Here is a 21,832-nt window from a genome sequence, read left to right as displayed (position 1 = left end):
GATCAATATATGAGCTAAAATTTTTCAAGAGCATGGAAAGACAATCCGGGAACTGAGAGGAGACCTGCCTGATAAAAGGTTCTTATATAAAACACATTGAAGACTTGTAGAATAAGTTCAGGAGGGTCAGATCAGTCAACAAAGTACTTGCTTGCAAGCATGTGAGCCTGAGTTATGTCCCTAGAACCATGTAAGAAAACATGTGCACGGCGATACTTGGGATCCCTGAGCTGGTGTATGGCACAGGACAGAGGAAGATGATCCCTAGAGGTTTCTGGCCAGCCAGCCTAGCCCTCTTATTGTGCTACAGGCCAGTGAGTAATCTTGTTTCATAGAATGGGATGGATGGCAGCCTTTTCCCTAGCTTCTACAAGAAAGCACATATATATGTAAACACACTTGCCCAAATATGAGTATCCACAGATAAACATGCACCTATGCACACAACAATGCACAAAGGTTCATTTGCACACACAAATAGAAAACTGTACAATCTTAATAAGTGGACCAACTACTTTAAAAGGCATCTCACCCCAAGAAGATGAACTGGTGGCAAGTAATAACATGATGCGCCACCCAAGGACCATGCATGGTGTGGTCTAGACCTTCTGCTTAGATGTAGTAGATAAAGAACACAGTCTTCTTGTGGTCCCATAATATGGGGAATATGGACTACTTCTGACATGGATTCCAACCCCCACATGTTCATCACTTCCCATTCTTGGGGCAGCCTTGCCAGGCCACAGATGAAGAGGATACAGTCAGTCCAGATGAGACATGATAGGCTAAGATCAGATGCTAGAGGAGGAGGGCTCTCCTTCTTGAGGACCTGGAGAGGGAGGGAGGGTCAGTGGTATTAGGAAGCGACAAAGGAGGGGGCTATAATCAGGAGGTAAAGTGAACAAATTAAAAATAACAAAATAACAACAAAAAGACGTGAAGACATTCAGCATCATATGTCATCTCAGAGATGTAGATGAACAGAATTACCAGATACCATCACAATCCATCAGAATAACAATGTATAGGACATTTGAGAGACCAAGTGCTGATGGAGAGAGATGTAAACAGAAAACACTCAGCTTTGCTCATGCTAGAGTACACAAGTTTACAGATCACTGGTTTCTTATAAAATTATATATACTTTACCATTCAACTAAGCAATCACTCTACAAAGTATTCATCAGGGCCGGGAGTGGTGGCGCACGCCTTTAATCTCAGCATTTGGGAGGCAGAGACAGGCGGATCGTTGTGAGTTCAAGACCAGCCTGGTCTACATAGTGAGTCCAGGACAGCCAAGGCTACACAGAGAGACCCTGTCTCAAAAAAAACAAAAACAAAAACAAAACAAAACAAAACAAAAACAAATACAAAATATTCATTAACCCAGAGGAATTTAAAGACATGTCTTGACAAATATTTGCACACAGATTTGTATAGCAGCTTTATTCATAACTGCCAAATTTAGAAGTAACTAAATTGCGCTTGAGTTGGTCAATGGATAAATATAACATTGTTCATACTAGCAATAAAATACTACTTGCACTAAAAAGATATAGGATATCAAGCTATGCAAAGACAAAACTTTTACATTTATATTATTAGGTCAAAGAGCAATCTAAAAATGTTGTAGGCTGTATTATTTTAAAAGATTCATGAAGAAGAGGACAAAATTATGGAAAGGGTAAATTAATTAATTTATTTGAGATTGTGATTTAGGTGAATGAATAGCCTAAATGAAAAATTTAAAGCCAGTGAAAATACTGTTTATTATTAAAGGGGTTAATGGCTATCATTAAAATTTGTCTACCTGTATAAAATATATAAAAATACGAGAATAAACTGTAATGTGAATTGTGGGATGTTGGGTAAAGATCTGTTGGACTAGCAAAATGTCTCAGAGGGTCAGGAACCATCTTGAAGCTTGAGGAATTTAGCTTGATCCCCAGGATCCACATTGTAAAAAGAGACAATGGAATTTCACAAACTGTCCACTGACCTACACACATGTGTCATGTTACACAAGGACCCATAAACATACACATACACACATAAAAAAACTAACAAATGTGAGGAAATCCCTTTTTAAAAGATTTGTTGGTGTTGGAGGTTTCTTTCTCTCTCTCTCTCTCTCTCTCTCTCTCTCTCTCTCTCTCTCTCTCTCTCTCTCTTTTTTTACATTTTTAAAAAATTTTTATTAATTAATTTATTTTTAATACCTATGTAGTTTTCCATTGAGTAAATGTACCACAGTTACTTTATCTATTATTTGGTAGAGGGACATCTGGGTTGTGAGTCTGAAGTACCAATTAAGGACCATGCATGCCAAGACCTAGGCCCTCTATGCAAATGTAGTTGATGGGCAGCTTGGTCTTCATGTAGGGTCCCTAGTAAGGTGAGAGGGGGCTGTCTCTGACATGGACTCTGTTGCCTGCCCTTTTCTTGAAATATTTTTTTTATTTGTATATTCATTCATTTTATATCCCAATCCCTCTTCACCTCCCAGTCCCATCCTCCCTTCTTGTTCCCTTGTCCCCCCTCCCCTACTTCTCAGATAAGGGGAGCCCCCCTTCCCAACCCACACCAGCACATCTAATCCCATTAGGACTGAGTGCATCTTCTTCCCCTGTGGCCAGGAGAGACAGCCCTGCCAGGTAGAAGTGACTGAAAATCAGGCAAAAGAGTACATATCAGAGATATTCTCTCTCTCTCTCTCTCTCTCTCTCTCTCTCTCTCTCTCTCTCTCTCTCTCTCTCTCTCTCTCTCTCTCTCTCTCTCTCTCTCTCTCTCTCCTTCCTAGGGGACCTATATGAAGACCAAGCTGCACAACCGATATGTATATGTAGAAGGCCTAGATCTTGTCCATGCATTGTCATTAGTTGGTGCATCAGTTTCTGCAGGCCCCTCTGTTTCCTGTGAGGCTATGATGGTGACCCTAGCTGAGACTCCTAGTGGTAGGGATCATAGAGTCTGAAAAGGCCTCCCTCTAACTAGACAGGACTCTTAATGGAGGGACAGGAACAACAAACTACTCACAAAAATTTTAACCCAAAATTCACTCTGCCTACAAGACGCTCAGGGATAAAAATAGAGCCAAGATTGAGGGAATGTCCAATCAATGCTTGGTCCAAGCTGAAACCAAGCCCAAGGGAAAGAGCCAACCCATGACACTGTTAATGATATTTTGGAAAGCTTGCATCAGACAGGAACCTAACATAGCTGTCCTCTGAGGGGATACACCCAGGAGTGGATCATAATAGATGCTGAGTCTCACAGCTAAACATTGGGCAAAGCACAGGGAGTCTTATGGAAGAGTGTGTGTGAGGAAGAATAGTAGGATACAGAGGGAACTGGAGCTTCACTCAAGTAGTCCAACAAAGCCAACATAGCTACTGCCTGCTTTTTCATCACTTCCCTCTAGAAGGGCTACCTGGGTAGGCCGCAGGGGAAGAGGATGTGCTCAGTCCTGGTGTGAATTTATGCACTTGAGTGGATTGGGGAGGGGGTCTTCTTTTCTGAGAAGTAAGTGAAGGGGCATGGGGAAGAGGAAAGTAGTGAGGAACTGGGAGGAAAAGTGGCAGGGGGCTACAATCAGAATGTAAAGTAAATAAATAAATTTTAAAATAATTTAAAAGTTAATGAAAAAGGAAAAAGTTATTGATTACTTTACTTCTATGTTTCTTAAACTAAGGTAGCAGTAAAAAAAAAATCCATTATTAAAATTAGTATCACAGGCATCTCCCAGTATTTAGAAATTCCATACCACATAAAAAGATCTGTGAAAGTTTTCTGTACAAATGGAACAGATTTACCAGGAGAATAAGGGAATGTCCCTAACCCATATGAGATTCTCTCATGTGGTGCAAATCACATTATCCTGGGCACATTTTATAAGACACATTATGTTGTCTTATAAAACATTATGTGCCTTGTAAAACATCTCCACAAAAAGGTGCAGAAAGAGTCCTGACTATGGCTTCTAATGGCATTTTCTATGTAGCCATCCTAAATCCTTAGAAACACAGCTTTCCTTACTTATTATCATTTCCCTCACAACACCTCTAGGAAAACTAATAAAAATAATAAAGCAAGGTGGGTTCAGTAAAAGATCCTCATCCTAAGTTAATACCTGCAGGAGATCTTCTTTGTCACTTCTGTTCAAAATGTAGTTTGCCTTTATTTCATCTTTGTTCCAAAGGTGTACAAAATGGAAGCTGGCTTTGGAATATAAACAAGACTTTGACCAATGAAAATGTGGGCGAAACCCACTTGATGTCCAAACATTTTCAGCAGCTCTGATTTTATTAACTTTCTTTCCCAACTGTGCCCTACCACAACACTTAGCAATTAGTCTTCTGGTCTTACAATGAGATCAGCAAGTGTGATTAGAATTGTGAATCACTCAGGCAGAGGAGACAGAAGATAAGAAAGACAGAAGTGACAAGTCTATGATCATAACAGTAATAACTCAATGGAGATTAGAGTTCTGAACTTGAAAATGTCACTCTATACAACAGTCAGGCACTGGAAGCCTGCGGCTTTCTTCCATTCACTTGTCATCATGGTATCCAGAGTGCTGCAGCGGCCTCACCTAGAATTGAAAGATAGAAATAATCTGTTCATTTGAGCATAAATTATCTCAGTGTCCAGTTGGTCAAACACACTTTATTAAACTGTATATTCAAACATCTACTTTCTAAAGAACAAATTACCTTGGGTAAGTTCATAATAAAATATGTTAATATTAAATCATTGTTATTTGCTTAATATTTTGCTACCTCTACCCTGAAAACCATCCATGAATTAGACATAATAATATTATGATTTTCATATTGCCATGTTGTCTGTAAGCATGCATATTCAAAATATCTTCATACCAAATAAATATACTTTCAGAAAAGATCTAAGACACCAATATAGCTGATTTCCTCTTCTGCTTTAATACTTTGCACATGTAAACTAAGAACAATAGAATTTACCCGGATAAAAAAAAGTCTTCTTGACAAATGTAAAAGTATTTGCATTCACATAAAATTGTATGTAAGCCCAGTAGTTACACAATTTTTTCAATTCACCTTGTAGTAGTGGGCAAATATTCTCTAAAACCGTTTGAAAATAAGAGTTCAAAACTGGGATCAGCTTCTGAAGATGGGAAAAAGTGAAATGCTACAGTGAGCCTTGGGGTTAAGATGGCACATGCTGTGGCTGATTAGTCATTATCGACAGATGCACACACAACAGAATGGAAAGCATACTTAACTTCTCTGTGAGGTAGGGTAAATAATCCTTCTTTGTTTGATCCCCAGTGTTTCCTCTGAAGTTAGCCGAGGAAGCTGAACTTCCTTAACACAATAGAAACACACAGAACAACTAATATCTTTGATCCGTGCATTCTCATTTTTCCAGGAAAGTAAGAAACCTGTTTCAAGGAAATGAACACAGTCAGTCAGTTGTGTGTGAGTTGATGGATAAATTCAAGTACCACTTATTGCCATATTGCCAGCTCAGAATCATGAAATTATTGGACGCAGGGCTCAGCAATGGCACTGTAATTTGTGTTGCCTCTAAAATTAGAACTTGAGACAAAATATAAGCAAGAAGTTATTATTGATTAGAAAAATACATATTACACTGCCTGAAAAATAGTCATTTGTGTTTAAATAGCCTTTTCTAAGGAAGTCAAAGGGGAAAAAAAATCCGACAGCTATTAAACTGAAATATGTAATAGAAATACCAGTAACTCCCAGGAGCCAAAATAGATATTTTGAGTTTTAATGCTATCTAATAAGCAAGGCTTCATAAACACTTGGTGTTTTCCACTACACACTAAAAGGACAAAATAGTAAAGTGAACTGTTGTGAATGTGATGAGCATTCACTATGTCCATGATATCTGAATTGAGGAGTGCACAGTAGACTCAAGAGGTTTAACTGAGCAGAGTACTCTACACCCAAGAGACTCGTTAAAGATACAAGATGAAAACAGAACTGTACTTTCTTTGAAGAACTCACAAATCAAAATTATAAAGTTAAGACAATCATCCTTATTTTCATTGCCCATAAAACCAAAATAAATATTAAGAGAGTAAAATGAGTTTATAGTCTATCATTTAGAATGTATAAAATAAAGTAAAAATATAAAAACACTTCAAAATACAAACATGTGCCAATGGGTAAAAACAGAAAAATGTGACCTACTGAAATACTTAAAATGTAAAACACATGTGTCCTTTCTAAAAAGCATGAGAAATGATGTGGGTTAATCCATGGTTGACGCTATAGTAATTAATATAGTGTGGAGTACATCAATACCTAGAGAAATGGTAAATGGTAAATGACTCAAAACAGACATGCAGATATATGGTATTTTGTTCATTTCATTTGAGGAAATAATGCAAAGTATGGAAATAAAATGAAATTTAAAATATAGTTCTATATTAATTAAACATTGCCTTAGTTAAGTTTCTATTGCTGTGATAAAATTCCATGATCAAAAGCAAACCAAGGAGGAAAGGGTTTGTTTCATTGTACAATGCTCAGGTCATGCTCCATCACTGAGGAAAGTAAAGGAAGGAACTTAAGATGGGACCGTGGAGGCAGGAACTTAAGCAGAGATCATGGAGGGGTGCTGCTTATTGGCTGATTCTTCATGACTTTCTCAGTCTGCTTTCTTATATAGCCCTGGAACATCTGCCTGAAAGTGGCATCAACCATAAGGGTCTAGGCCTTTTCACATCAATAACTAATTAACAAAAATGTTCTATAGATGTTTTTTCAACTAACATTCTCTCTCTCCAGTACAGATATTGTAAAGGGAAATTGAATATTGACTATTGACCATATACATACACACAATAGCAAGAAATTCAAATTTTAATGTAAAGTTAAACATTAATATTTTAAAGGAAAAAATCAGTGTCTTTTAGGGAGCAAGAAAAGGTAGAAGTTTTAGTACAGTACATTACCTACATTTTACTCAAAATAAAAGACAAAATTAATATAGTCTGTGGTGGTTTGAGTGACAAATGTTTTCTATAGACTGCTATACTTTAATGTTTTCTTCCCATTTGGTAGCTGTTATGGGACATGGTAAAGCCTTGATGGAGAAAGTACCTCCAGGGGCCTGAGCTATGTTCGCTGTTGATGCAGAAAAAACAACACAAAACAAAAATAAAAGCAAATAAAAACAAACCAACAAAAACACCTCTCATCTTAAAGGGAATAAGAAATCATTTATTCCAGAGGCATTTTGAATGACTAAGACCCAGGGACAGAGATTTAGGTTACCAATATTTCATGTCGCAACATTGACACAGATTCATGAAGTTTTGAACCTACAAATATTCAGTCTCCCCACAGAACTGAAATTCAATTCAGTCCACCAGTCTCTTCAGACACAGATTTTATGCAGGAGTTTTTTGTTCATAGGCAAACACAGTTTCTCTTCAGGAATTTTGTTTACAATCCCCTTGTTAGCTAAGCATCACATTTTGTTCATTCTGAGACCACTTATTGAGTACTGTGAAGGCCCTGAGGCTTATTCCCAGGATCTGTTGTCAATGGAGCTAAGGAATGGGCGAGGCAGTAGTATTTTTTTTTATATCAGTATGGTTTTTTTTTAAATTTCATATTAATTTATTCTTGTTACATTTCAATGATTATCCCATCCCTTGTATCCTCCCATTCTTCCCTCCCTCCCATTTTCCCATTATTCTCCTCCCCTATGACTGTTCCTGAGGGGGATTACCTCCCCCTGTATATGCTCATAGGGTATCAAGTCTCTTCTTGGCAACCTGCTGTCCTTCCTCTGAGTGCCACCAGGTCTCCCCATCCAGGGGACATGGTCAAATGTGAGGCACCAGAGTACGTGTGAAAGTCATATCCCACTTTCCCCTCAACTGTGGAGAATGTTCTGTCCATTGGCTAGATCTGGGTAGGGACTTAAAGTTTACTGCCTGTATTGTCCTTGGCTGGCGCAGCCTTATTCATAATAGCCAGAACATGGAAACAACCTAAGTGTCCCTCAGTAGAAAAAGGGATAAAGAAACTGTGGTACGTATACACTATGGAATACTACTCAGCTACTAAAAACAAGGAATTCCCGAAATTTGTGGACAAATGGATTGAGCTAGAAATGATCATAATGAGTGAGTTAACCCAGAAGCAGAAAGACTCAAATGGTATATACTCACTGATATCTGCATACTAGCCCAAGGGGCATGTCCCATGAAAGCCTTGACCTACCAGGAAACTGGGACAGAGGGGAGGACATCCTATTGGGACTCTAGATGAGAGAAGCATGGGAGAATAGCAAAGTAGAAGGACCCAGAGGGTCCTAGAAACCTACAAGTAGAACATTATCATAGGCAGATTTGGGCCTAGGGGTCCCACTCAAACTAAGGCAGTAGTCTTTGAGAAAGCAGAACAGCGCAAAGAAGCCATTAAGAAAGGAACTCTTAGATTATATTAAAACTGTTTGCCATTATGATCTGGATCTGAATTATTGCTTTACACCCTGTACATCTGACACTACATTAACAAGTGACATCAAACCAAGTAATCAAGAACATTTTCATCTAATGGAGTGAAGATTACAGGTGAAACAAAGGTCTAAATAACCAAAATATATGTGATTGACTATGTAGTTCCCCTATATTTGCAATCATTTGTCTGTCTTTCTTTCTTTCTTTCTTTCTTTCTTTCTTTTCTTTCTTTCTTTCTTTCCTTACTTAGTTTTTCAAGACAGGATTGTCTTGCTCTTACTTAAATGGAAGATGTAAAAGAGTTAATGTAACATTTCCTTTCTTTTATTACTAAAACATTGTCTAATAATTTTCTAATCCTGGTTAATTGATTTATAGAAAATTTTATATAACAATTAACATCAAGATTGAATGCATAATACATCGTGAATGTTGTTATTGGATGACATTTTTGTATAATCTTCATAAGAAGAATTAGTCAAAATCTTATGGTGTCTCTAGACAGAGTAAATGGATTTAAAATTTAATTTAAAAAACTTTTGCTTCAGCCAAATGATGTAGAATAATTAGAATATACTCAGAAGACAATAGGAAAAACCCCTCAATATTTCAAATATTAGTTGGAAAACAAACAGTCCTAACAGAAAGGCCTGATCAATAAAAGAACATTTTATTTTTATTCATAATTCCATTAAAACCAAGACTAGTCTTAATTTGTTATTTAGAAATGTGCCAGGCAGAATTTAAATTTTAATTACAAAATTATGTAAAAAACATAAAAAGTAGGTAAAGTTCAGTTGCCCAGGGGTGGGCTGTTAGTGGCACTGGCGGTGAGTGTATCCAGCAAAGTCTCATGCGTTCACCCTGAAGATGTGAGAAAGCCTAGGAATACCTTCCAGGAATGAGTTACAAGTACCCAGGTCGAGTTCTGATCTAAGTCAGAATGAGGCATTTGATGTGATGCCCTTTTTTTCCCAGCTGATGAAATCATATGATTTTTATGCTTTGAAGAAGACTATAACTAATTTTAACTTTTAGTTGTCACAAGTAAAAGTCCCTTCTGTTATAACGTGTTTTTTATCTAATGAAACAAAGCTTTTGAACAATTTTAGCTATTGCTTTAATAGAACAGGTTCTACAATTATTGTGTAAATTAATGAGGATATTTTATGTAGAAATCACTCTATAGAAAGATTTTTACATACTTTAGGCAAGGATAATTAAAAAAAAAGACACAAAGGCTTTGTCCAATAAGAAAATATATCTAATCATAAGTTTTAAATGACCATTTAGTAGAAGAATATTAAGAAAAAAACAATACTTAAGATTTTTTTCCCTCGGGGTATTAAAGGCCTTTTAAAATTGTATAACTTTTGTAATAATATAACTTAGTTACAACCATTTAACTTTAAACAATAATTTATAAGCTTTATCTTAAGTTGAGTCAAAAGAAAAAGAAGCAGCTCAAGAAAATCTATAAATCAGTGCCGAAGAACCAGGACACAGGGAGGAAGAAGAGGGAATTACCTTACACTTTGCCTACAGCTGTTATAAACTTAAAATCGCCTTTAATTAATTCTTTTATTAACATCTAGTTTAACTTGTGTTTGCTTTTTAAAATATCTTTTGTATTATGCATAACTCATTTGTTGTTGATATTGTTAACAGACATTTTACATTTTTATTAAAGTAGGCTGCTTTTTTTGTGACAAAACAAAACAAAGCTGTTGCCGAGAATTTTTAAGTGCAAACAATAATTGAACTTCTAGTTAGCTATATTTAAGTCTTCACATTTATTCAAATACTTGAAAATCAGTGATTATCATACATATTGCCAGCTAGAATACCTGATTGTGGGTGTATCTAAACATTTTTTATTTTGTAATTTATATCCCTTGTATGTATGTATGTATTTATGTATGTATGCATGTATGTATCTATGTATGTATGTTTGTATGTATATATGTGTGTGTGTGTGCATGAAGGAATGAATAAATGAATGAGTGAATATGTTTTTCTTTTTCCCAGACCGTTGTCATCAACGTTAGCTAGGGAATACCTGCTTGAGTCAGCTTTTTGGGCTCCTATTGAGATCAACTTTCTCAGCTCTTAACCATGAGACCTTCTTTCCCACTGGATCTCAGAATTATCATGCACATTTACAAATATATAAGAAGGCTCCAAACACTGTGTAACCAAACTATTACATATTTGAAATATATAATACGTCACTCAGGCTCACCCTGAATGAACCAATGGAGTTCCTTCTGACACTTCTACATTTTGGGTTGGAAGGAACAAGTGTCTGTTGTGCTTGAGGTCTTTTTTACCAGGCACATATAAAACTCCTAAGCTACAAGCTTGGCAATATCACAGAAGAAGAAGAAGCAGACAAATGCCGTACTGTGCATTTGAGAAAGAATGTTGAGTAACAAAGGTCAAATGAAAATAAATGAAGTATTTCAAAGTAAAAGCAAAGACAAACAAAAATCAAAATGCCTTGAATGTTCCTGAAGCCAACAAAATAGTAAATATAACCTAAATAACCAGAATTCAAAATGCCTCGAGAGACCTGAAAGCTAGGAAAAAAAAAAAAAAAAAAAAAAAAAAAAAACAACAACAACAACAACAAAACCTGAATGTTTAAACCAAAATGTTTTTTAAAACAAACATATGAGATACCCTAAACCAAATACTTTATTGCAGACAAAAAGGTGCATATCAAAGTAGCACAGCACAAAATAACTAGCACAGAATAAACAAATTATGCTGTTGACTAAGCCAAGAGACATTCAGAGTCCCAGAAAAAAACCTCACCAACATTAACTGCACATCTCTATATGGACTATACTCAGGGAGTCCATGCTGGTACCTGCTTCCATTCATGCCATTTCCTTAGGTAATAAGTGGAATAATCCCTAGGTCCTATGTTGGGTGGAAGAATTGCATAACTGCTGTCAAAACAACAAAAACAAAACCAACCAACCAACCACCACCACCACCAACGACAACAACTCCATAACTCTCATGATAAAGAGTAAAATATTTGTATTCTGGAGCTATTTTGAGTGACAATGGTCTGGGAACACAGATTTGAGTTGCTGCAAATTCCACCTTCCATTGTGGAAGCACACTTATGAAGTGTCTTTGTTCTACAAAACAAAGAAAGTCACAAACCAAGGAAAATTTAAAATACATTGCTGGATACCCCAGAAAGACAGGTTCAGTGGGATATGGAGAGAGGAGTATTTCATGGGCCTGAGATGTTAACTGATGACTTTCTCGACTCCTGGATTGGGGGTACACTTAATCATTTTTAAGAGGTATTTTCTTTGATTGAAAACAAGAGCTTTTTTATTCTGTTATAACAATGTATCTTAATAGATTATAAAATATTTTTATTTATTACCAGTAGATTTTTGTTCAATACAGAGTAGAGCGAGAATGACTATTTTGGAAAGCTAAAACTAGCCCACAAATTCATAGGTAACCTGCAAAACCTGAATATCTCCACAGTATTGAAATTTCAGTTGGTCTATATCAGTCACTACAGACACAAACTCCTTCCAGGAGATTCCTTGTTAATAGGAATTTTCTTTCACATAGCTAGCTTTACTCCAGGTGTGATTCACTCTCTCTGTGTTTGCAGTTAAAGATTTTATCTCACTCATTATGATCATTTCTAGCTCAATCCATTTGTCCACAAATTTCAGGAAGTCCCATGAAAGCCTTCACTTACCAGGAAACTGGGACAGAGGGGAGGACATCCTATTGGGACTCTAGATGAGAGATGCATGGGAGAATAGCAAAGTAGAAGGACCCAGAGGGTCCTAGAAACCTACAAGTAGAACATTATGATAGGCAGATTTGGGCCCAGGGGTCTCGCTTAAACTAAGGCACCAGCCAAGGACAATACAGGCCGTAAACTTCAAACACCTACCCAGATCTAGCCAATGGACAGAACAGTCTCCACAGTTGAGTGGAGAGTGTGGTATGACTTTCACACGAACTCTGGTGCCTCATATTTGACCATGTTCCCTGGAGGGGGAGGCCTGGTGGCACTCAGAGGAAGGATAGCAGGTTACCAAGAAGAGACTTGATACCCTATGAGCATATACAGGGGGAGGAAATCCCCCTCAGGAACAGTCATAGGGGAATAAGGGGAAAATGGGAGGGAGGGAAGAATGGGAGGATACAAGGAATGGTGTAACCTTTGAGATGTAACAAGAATAAATTAATAAAAAATTAAAAAAAAAAGATTTTATCTCTTAGCTTCTTGCTCTGGCTTCTGTGATTCCCTGAACAGTATGAATTCTCCTGTTGGAACTGTAAGCCAAGGTAAATTGTTACTTTTGTTAGTTGGTTGTGACCCTGCTATTGTCTTACAGTAACAGAAAAGTAAATAACACAGAAATTGGTGCCAAAGGGTGCTGTCTGAAGAAGCTGGACACATTAGCTTTTTGAAATTTAATTTATTTTACTTTTGCTGTTGGTCTTGCTGTTGTTGTTTTCTTGCTTGTTTCTTATTTTTAGAATATATAAGAATTTGGAATTTGAACTAGAAAGGCATAGTTTAGTAGGCCCATCAGGTAGAGGCACAAGAAACAGTAGTGTTGAGTGACATAAGACTTGTGCAATAAAGAAAACAACATTAACAAGTGGGCTAGAAACCATCCATGTGATATTCAGTGTATCCAGCTGCCAATGTCTTAAGACCATGACTGACACTAAATGAAAAGATTATCTACTAGTTACTTTTGGAAAATGAAGTTTTCAGACAGGATGACATTGGTTTTGTGGCTTGGTTATTACTAATTTCTCTTATACACGTCTATGAAAAAAAAAAACCCACAAGAGGAGTAGAACGAAAAAGCGTACAATTTGAAGGTAAAAAAAGAATGCTAGGAAGCTGTGGCAAATGTGATGCAAAGTTGGCATGTTATGGTGTCACATGTTTTTAGTCCCAGCACTCAGGGAGGCAGAGAAAAGTGGATCTCTGTGAGTTCCAGGACAGCTTGGTCTACAGAGCACATTTAAGGAAAGCCAGCACTTCACAGAGAGAACTTGTCTCACAACATACAAAGAGACAAAAAGTCCCAACAACAACAACAAAAGGCAAGCAATGTTGTCCACTTGGTATTGACATTAGAGTCATGATACAAAAACATGTTCTCAATGTTACGGGAATAAGACATTTGCTGGGGCTAAAGTACAAGGGCCTATGGCCTGGGAAAACAAAGATTTAGCTTATGCCAATTCTATGTCTTTGAACACAAAATTAATTTCACAGTAATAGAACAAAGGAAGTTATATATCAAGGCATTTTTTAAAAATAGTTTTTATAATAGTTTTTAAAAACACATCATCTTCTCTCTATATTTTCTCTCAGCTATCTTCTCCTGAGCCCTTCCAGCTCTCAAGTTGAAATTTTCTTTTTACTTATTATACATATATGTGTGTGTGCATGTGAGCAAATATGTGCAAATATATTAGCACTATCTGTGGAGTCTGCCTTTGATACTTGTTAATTTATTATTCCAAGGATTACCAGTCTGAATGATCTATTTATAGGTTATTCAAAATCAGAGCACTTCTGAAGTATAGTGATGCAAAAATTAAAATGTCAGTTATAGCACAGTAGGGAAAATACAACCATAGTACTCAGGTGACATATGACAGTGTTCTTAGCCCTTGATGGTGAGGATAAAGTTCTGTTAAGTTACTCCATACAAAGGTTTCATTTGTTTGTCAGGATGTCTGGCTACTAGTAACTTGTAGGTCCTGCACAAAGCAACACAAACAATGACAATTTAATGGGTTAAGACTGTTAAAGATAAACTGTGAATAGATTCTGAAATTGTAATAATATAAACTCTTCACAGTCAGTGAATTTTTTTTTTTATCATTAGTGATTTCACTTATTTATTTTATGTGAATTGGTGTTTGGTGTACATGTATAAAGGAATTGCCTTGAATCTCAGAAGGGAATTTGAACTTTAGATGTGTTTTTTTAAATAGATTTTTTTCTCATATAATATTCCCTGATTAAAATTTCCCCTCCTTCTGCTCCTCTTAGTTCCTTTCCACCTCCTGTCCCAGTGAGATCTACTCCCTTTTGCTTTCTCATTTATAAAAACAGACTTCTAAAGGATAAAATAAAATAAGAGAAAAAGAAGCACATCATAATAGAATTAAACAGAAGAAAGAAGAGGACACCAGAAACAGTTAGAGATGATGAGACCAACTCATTTGCATATTCAGAAGTCCCATAAAAATAAAAACACAAAACAGGAATCTCTCTCTCTCTCTCTCTCTCTCTCTCTCTCTCTCTCTCTCTCTCTCTCTCTCTCTCTCTCTCTCTCTCTGTGTGTGTGTGTGTGTGTGTGTGTGTGTGTGTGTGTGTGTTTGCAAATGACTTGTAAGAAAAAGAGAGAAATAAAGATGAAATAAATATAAAATATAAAATTCAAAGCCTTTAGATTGTCATTGTATTACAATATTAAGACAGAACTTCTGATTTTAAACACAGTGAGACTATTAAGGACTATCAGAACTTTTAATATTGGACTAAATATATTTTATATTATGATCTGACCAGTTAATCCATGTGTATATATACTATATGTCTAGCTTTTTGTATATAAATTTAATACAAATGCAATATACATATTGAATAAAATATGTATGCAAGAGTGTTCATGATGTTCTCATTGAAAAGGTCCAAAATACAAAGAGTTGTTTTAACTTTTCACAATTCTACATAATTGTACAAATAACTATCATATGCAGTAGACTGTGGCTCTGTGGAATATTTACTCACCAGAGACTAATCTATCATGAAGCTAATTTGCCACATGAAATAACAAAAATAAAATATTCTACCATTTGACATTTACCAAAATGTCAAAAATGAAAGTCAGAAATAAGTGTGTCTTCTATTCATTTATGAGAAGAGTAGTAAAGCTTTAGAAGAGCATTATAAGTTAGGATAAATTTATCTTTATGGAGCAATAGTCATTGATGAAATGTCAGAGAAAACTTCTAGGAAGTTAGGTTGCTTCTTTAGCTGTATATAAAATGAATGTTTGCTTTCCTTATATAGAAATAAATAAAATATTTCTCCTACTTAATTTCTATATCATGATTAATTTTAGATTATATTATCAAGAACTGTAATATAGTAATGTGTGCATACACACAGTGTTGCTGAGAAGTATTATGTTGTTATGACAACCTGAGAAAACAATTTGTCATAGGCTACCTCATTAAGCACAGGAATTTGTGTCTGAGAAATCACCCAGCAACTTTGAGAAGTATCAAAATATGCTTGAGAAAACATCTATTTAAAGAAATCCAGAACAGTATTTAAGCATAGAATCAGCGAGCAAAAGCTAGGATGCCAATGAATATAAGCTAATTTATACAATGCTTACATAATGAGTGAAATACAATATGGTCACTTTCAGACCTTAAATTTCTGTCCCCTAAGCTTGAAGTCTGAAGTTCTATAGCTGCCATTCTACTGTAGCAGGTAAAGGGATTCTTCTAGCAGAAAATTCTACATATGATCCCACTACACATTTTAGTGTACATTTTTATCAAAACCCAGCATGCACACTCATCTAACTATATTTTTGCAATATATACACTACATTTCCTAAATCACATGTTAGATAATTACAACAAGTTTTAAATGAATAATAAACAGAAAATTATGAACAGAAAATAATATTTTAATATTGTTTATCAAAAATATTTTTTGCAACACAGATTTTTAAGTGAAATATAATATATGAAATCTGAGATGTTAGGAATGAGGGGAATTATAAGTCATGTGATTTTAAACATCATTTAGGGCTGTTGGTTCATATGCATACCATCACTAAGACTAAATAAAGGGCTGGGCATGTTGGTGCCAGCCTGTATTTCCAGTTTGGGTAAGGAGAGGCAAGCAGATCTCTGTGAGTTTGAGGCCAGCCTGATCTACAAAGCAGGTCCAGGACAGCCAAGGCTACACAGAGATGCCTTGCCTCGAAAAACAAACAGACAAACAAACAAAAAAGATTAAATAGGTGTATTCAAAGTGCATCTACAAATCACCCACACTTTTGTTCGATCTTCAGCCCTTTTTTGGCTTTGTCTATTTGTAGGGAATGACAACTAAATTCTCTCCTTTGATAAGTGATGAAGAGATTAAAATAGAGGGGCTGCCTTACTTCAGGACTATGTTTAAGTCTTGTGATTTTCTTGTCTGCTTGGTTTTTTTGAATTAACATTGTGTTTTGTATCACAGGCTTCCCTGGAACTCAATGTGTAGCTCAAGCTGGCAAAAAGCGCCCTGCTGTCCTCCTGCCTCAGAATGTCAAAGGCTGGACTGTAAGTGTGAGAACCCAAGCCCACTGAGAGTGTGTTACTTTTATACCAATTGCTTCTCAATGCTTGCATTACAAGCATGCAATATTGAATTAGTATCAGCATCTGTGAGATCATGTTCTCTGATTTAGCCCATCTTTCATATAGCAAGATTCTGACCTATAAAAAAGCAAAGTTCATTTTGAAAGTGAAAACCCAACTCTGTGACCTTGTAGGTGAATGAACAGGGAACTCCAATGGCAAATCTGGTGAAGAAATGCTTTGGTTCGGAGGAAGAACAGTCTTTAGAATTCTCACAATTGTTCCAATGTATGATACTCTCATAAATCAAATAACAGAGTAGTGTAATATTTTCAATGTAACCTGACATAAAATTCCAAAAGACATTGAAGGGATATCCTTTGTGTGTTCACTTAGAACAGGCTTTCTCATTATCGTGTCAGAAACACAACCTTTTAAGACATTTTTCATAGTTACTATCCTTGATGTAAAAATAACTCTCTTCAAGGACTACTCTGAATAAGTCAATCTCCACAGCTCTGGTAGTTATTCTTGTTTCCTTGATTTTTTAAATTTATCTAATCTATCTAATTTACTCTAAATTATCTAATGATACAATTATATCTCAGTACTTTGAAAGACCATAGTAATTCATAATGCAGGAGCAGCTAGTTACATGACCAAGAGTCTCTTGGTGTACGATGCATTGGCGCATTGCATTGCAGGTCTGTAACCTGGGAAGGTTAAGCATAACTACAGCAATAGGGCTTCAGGATATATTCATCTCCAAAGCAAAGGTCATATAAATACTCCCAAGACTAACCTGTGCCCCATGTAGCCCAAGTGGTGGTCTTCTTGGCTACATACCCAAATGTCTAAATGAAAGAGTTACCAAAGACGTATGGAAGAAAATGTACTTGGTCCCTTTGGCTAGGAGAAACAAGAATAATTTCTAGAGTTGTTGAGACTGACTTCTGCAGAGTAGCCATTACAGAGAGTAACTCTGGCATCAGGGATAGTAACTATGAAAAATGTTTTGAATTTTTATATTTCTGAGATGATAATAAGAAACCTTGTTCTAAGTGAATACTCAAAGAACACCCCTTCATTGTCTGTGGGAATTGCATGTCAGGTTACATTGAAGATATTGCACTACTCTGGTTATTTGATTTATGAGAGTATTGTATATTGGAACAATTGTGAGAACTCTAAGGACTGTGTGGAGGCTTTAGGGAAAACAAATGAAGAAATTCTTCATATACAAGTTGAAGAATATTTGAGAGAATATTCATCACTGTAGATCTATAAAAATAAATCTTTGAATCATGCATTCAGGGCAGTCTTAGTAAGCACAATATCACATGAATGTTGGAATTCTCTTTCCATTACTGTAAACTTTAAGAAATCTAAAAATATTTGGTGTTAACAGGTTTGAAAACTATAACTACATGGTGATATACATGGTGACATATCCATTGTTTCCAATTATTGGAACTACTAAACCAACATAATTACTAACTATATCCTAAATATTTGTCTTTATGCATAGAGATTAGTTTGTTTTTCACTTTTTTGAGACAGGATTTCCCACGTAGTCCTGGGTGTACTGAAACTCACCCAGGATGTACCCCCAACTACATACCAGGCTGACCCCAAACTCACAGAGGTCCACCTACATCTGTCTCCTGAGTGCTGGCATTAAAGGTGTGGGCCGTCACCACCCAGCCTAGTTCTCACTTTTCAATGAAACACCTTCTTGCAACAAATGGAGACCACTGCAGAAAACCACAGCCATTACCAAGTAGAGAACAACAGACTGTGTGTTGCATTGTCCTAGTCAATACATCTACAACACATTTCCTGCATGTGAAGTACAGAAATCATGGAGGAAAAGTAGACAGAAAGAGTGTAAGAGCCACAGGAACAGGAAGCTTTCAATGATACTCTGTCTTCTCTGAACCTCGGAGAAGCTACAGCCATGAAGTCCCAGCAGTATAGCTGCTTAAACAAGATGTGAACAGGGATGACACCAAAGGACATGATAACATGAAAGGGGGACATCTGAGAAAACCTCAACCCAAGAAAAAAACTCTAGGCAATCAAGGAATCCTGAGGGAAGAAGAATTATTCTTCCCCACAAAATAGGCACTCAAATTGATTATCTGATTCTAAGTAGTCAGCTCTGAAGTCATAAACATACAAATAACTTTATGTGGGGCTGAGTAGGTTGTATTTGTATGTATATAAATATATATTTTGCAATATACATGTAATGATATGTAATGATATATATGTAACAAATAATAGATTGACGGTAGATAGCTGAAAGATAGATTGTAGATAATATATAGATACATAGATAGATTTATAGATAGATAAGACACAGATATATAACAAGTAAAGAAATAGAGGGCATGAATTTGAGAAAGAACAAAGGGTTTACATGGGAAGGGTACAATAGTGAAAAGGCAAGGAAGAAGAGAACTATATAAATAGACACACACACACACATGCACGAGAGAGAGAGAGAGAGAGAGAGAGAGAGAGAGAGAGAGAGAGAGAGAGAGAGAGACAGACAGACAAACAGACAAACAGAGACAGAGAGAGAGAGAAACAGACAGAAACAGAGAGACACAGAGAGAAACATAGACAGAGAGAGAGAGACAGAGACACAGAGACACAGAGAGAGACAGAGACAGAGACACACAGAGAGAGAGAGACAGAGACAGAGACAGACAGAGAGACAGACACACAGAGAGAAAGAGAGACAGAGAGAGAGGGAGATGGAGAGACAGAGAGACACAGAGAGACAGATAGAGAGAGGGAAAGACAGAGAGAGAGAGAGAGAGAGAGAGAGAGAGAGAGAGAGAGAGAGAGAAATAGAGAGAGTCAAATCAGAAGAAAAAGTACCAACTATTTCACAGAACAATTCTCTACACATAAAACACAGTGAATTCACAAATTCAGTTCTGGAAAGAATTTAGTAAATTTAACATTGTATCCACAGGTTCAAAAATGAAGCTACATTTTGGATGCTTTGTTTAATATAAAGCTGAACGTTCTCTGTAACTGATGGCTGATATACCATTTCTGTGAACCATTTCCTTAGTGTGAGTGTGTACACACATACACAGATGATTTCACGAGCTGTCTGAGCATTCCCGCTTGTTAGAACTTCTTAAAATGGATCCCTAAATGATAGAAGTTCAGTTTTAATGACAATTCACAGGATCTCATGGCAAATTATTACCTCTGTTATATTCAGTCCTAGCATTTGCATTTAAATACAATATTTTGCATTTAATATCTCCTCTCTACTTCAGTAATGAAAAATAAGGCCACGTTGATGGCTATGAAAATATAAGCATAAAAACTAAACAAAAGCACCCTTGTTTTCATGTAAAAATGTTAACATGTAAAGCAGACATTCTGCAAATAAAGGATGGAGAGTAACATTGAATAATTTTTTCTTTTTATGAAATGGGAATTCTAAAAAGTTGTTTTGACATTAATATAAAAATGGACATTTCTAAATTCAAAAATATTTTATATATGGCCAATTATTGTGTGTTTGTCCATTAAATAAATACTTTTGGCAAATACTTAAAGATTTTTCATTTTATAAATATAATAAAATGATATCATTTCTAATATTTAGGCACAATTTTAAATACTGAAGATAAATTCCAGAAATGTAATATTGCATGAATAAAGTCATTAAAAATATAAGGTTTAGTTATTGGCTGTAGCACCCACCAGTAATACCTGGGAAACATAGGAGAACTTGTCATGATGTTAAATTACAACATAATGATTAAAAAGGAAGAAAGAAATAATAAAACATTATGTACCGTCTTTGACAATATATCATATTTTTCACTATAATTCATAGAGAAATAGTAACCAAGTATTTATTTCTGTATGTTATTCCACACTATGCTTGTCTACATAGCCTGATGCTTTCTCTGATTTTTCCAAAAGTGGTCTTGTACAGTGAAATGAAGTTTAAAAGACAAGTCATTGTAAGTTGATAATGATGAGATATGATAGATATTGGCTTACATTCAGAATTCTAGATGTACCAAGATAGGGAAGATATTTTACTCACGGCTGTCAAATAGAAATAGCCAAAACACAACAAATGTAACATTTATATAATTCCTCATGGTTCTTCTTGCTGTAGATAGTTTATTGCATATATGTGTAACAATGTAAATGTATATATAAATAAATAAATAAATACAAGCCAACAAAAAAGCCATCAGAAGTTACTTGTAGCATGATTATTCAATATATACGGAAAGCAACATGTTTTGATCATATTACCTTTGACCAACTTTTACATTTTATCATTTGACAGTTTATGTATATGTATATAGATATAAATTTAGTCATCTCCACATCCCATTTTCTATATCCTTTCCTTCTTCTAAACTTCAATATGTCTTTAACAGATTGGGAAGATTCTCCAAGTTTTTTATAATATCATAGTCATTTCAAGTAAATTATTGTTCTTTAAAACCTATGAACTGCAGTGGCCATCGTACTTTATCTTAACCCTTGAAAGAGTCCCCGTTGAAGAACCCAATACAGACATTTGTGAACAGGCTCACAGAGGTTGTGCAAACTGTAGGTAACAAAGCCAATGCTCAGTTACTTCAACATGACGGCATACATCATACAAATAAATACTGGTCTTCAAATCACTATTAAACATGATTTGTAAACTTTAAACAAACTATGGAGATGGTAGATAGTCTTCATCAAAATTCCTAACGTATTTTAATATAGATTTATATCATAATTTCAATTAAAGGAGATAAAATAGAACTATTAAACTCAAGCCAATGAGATGTATAGTTGTATAGCAGATATGTAGCATTTAGCAAGCTATGCTATTTTCCATAACCAACTGTTATGATAAATTTACACTTTCTGTAATAGAAAATATTTTTAGGTTTTTAAAAGAGATATAAA

Source organism: Acomys russatus, chromosome 9, assembly GCF_903995435.1.
Source record: "Acomys russatus chromosome 9, mAcoRus1.1, whole genome shotgun sequence".
In the NCBI taxonomy this organism is placed as follows: domain Eukaryota; kingdom Metazoa; phylum Chordata; class Mammalia; order Rodentia; family Muridae; genus Acomys; species Acomys russatus.
Note: the sequence above shows the minus strand (reverse complement) of the source record.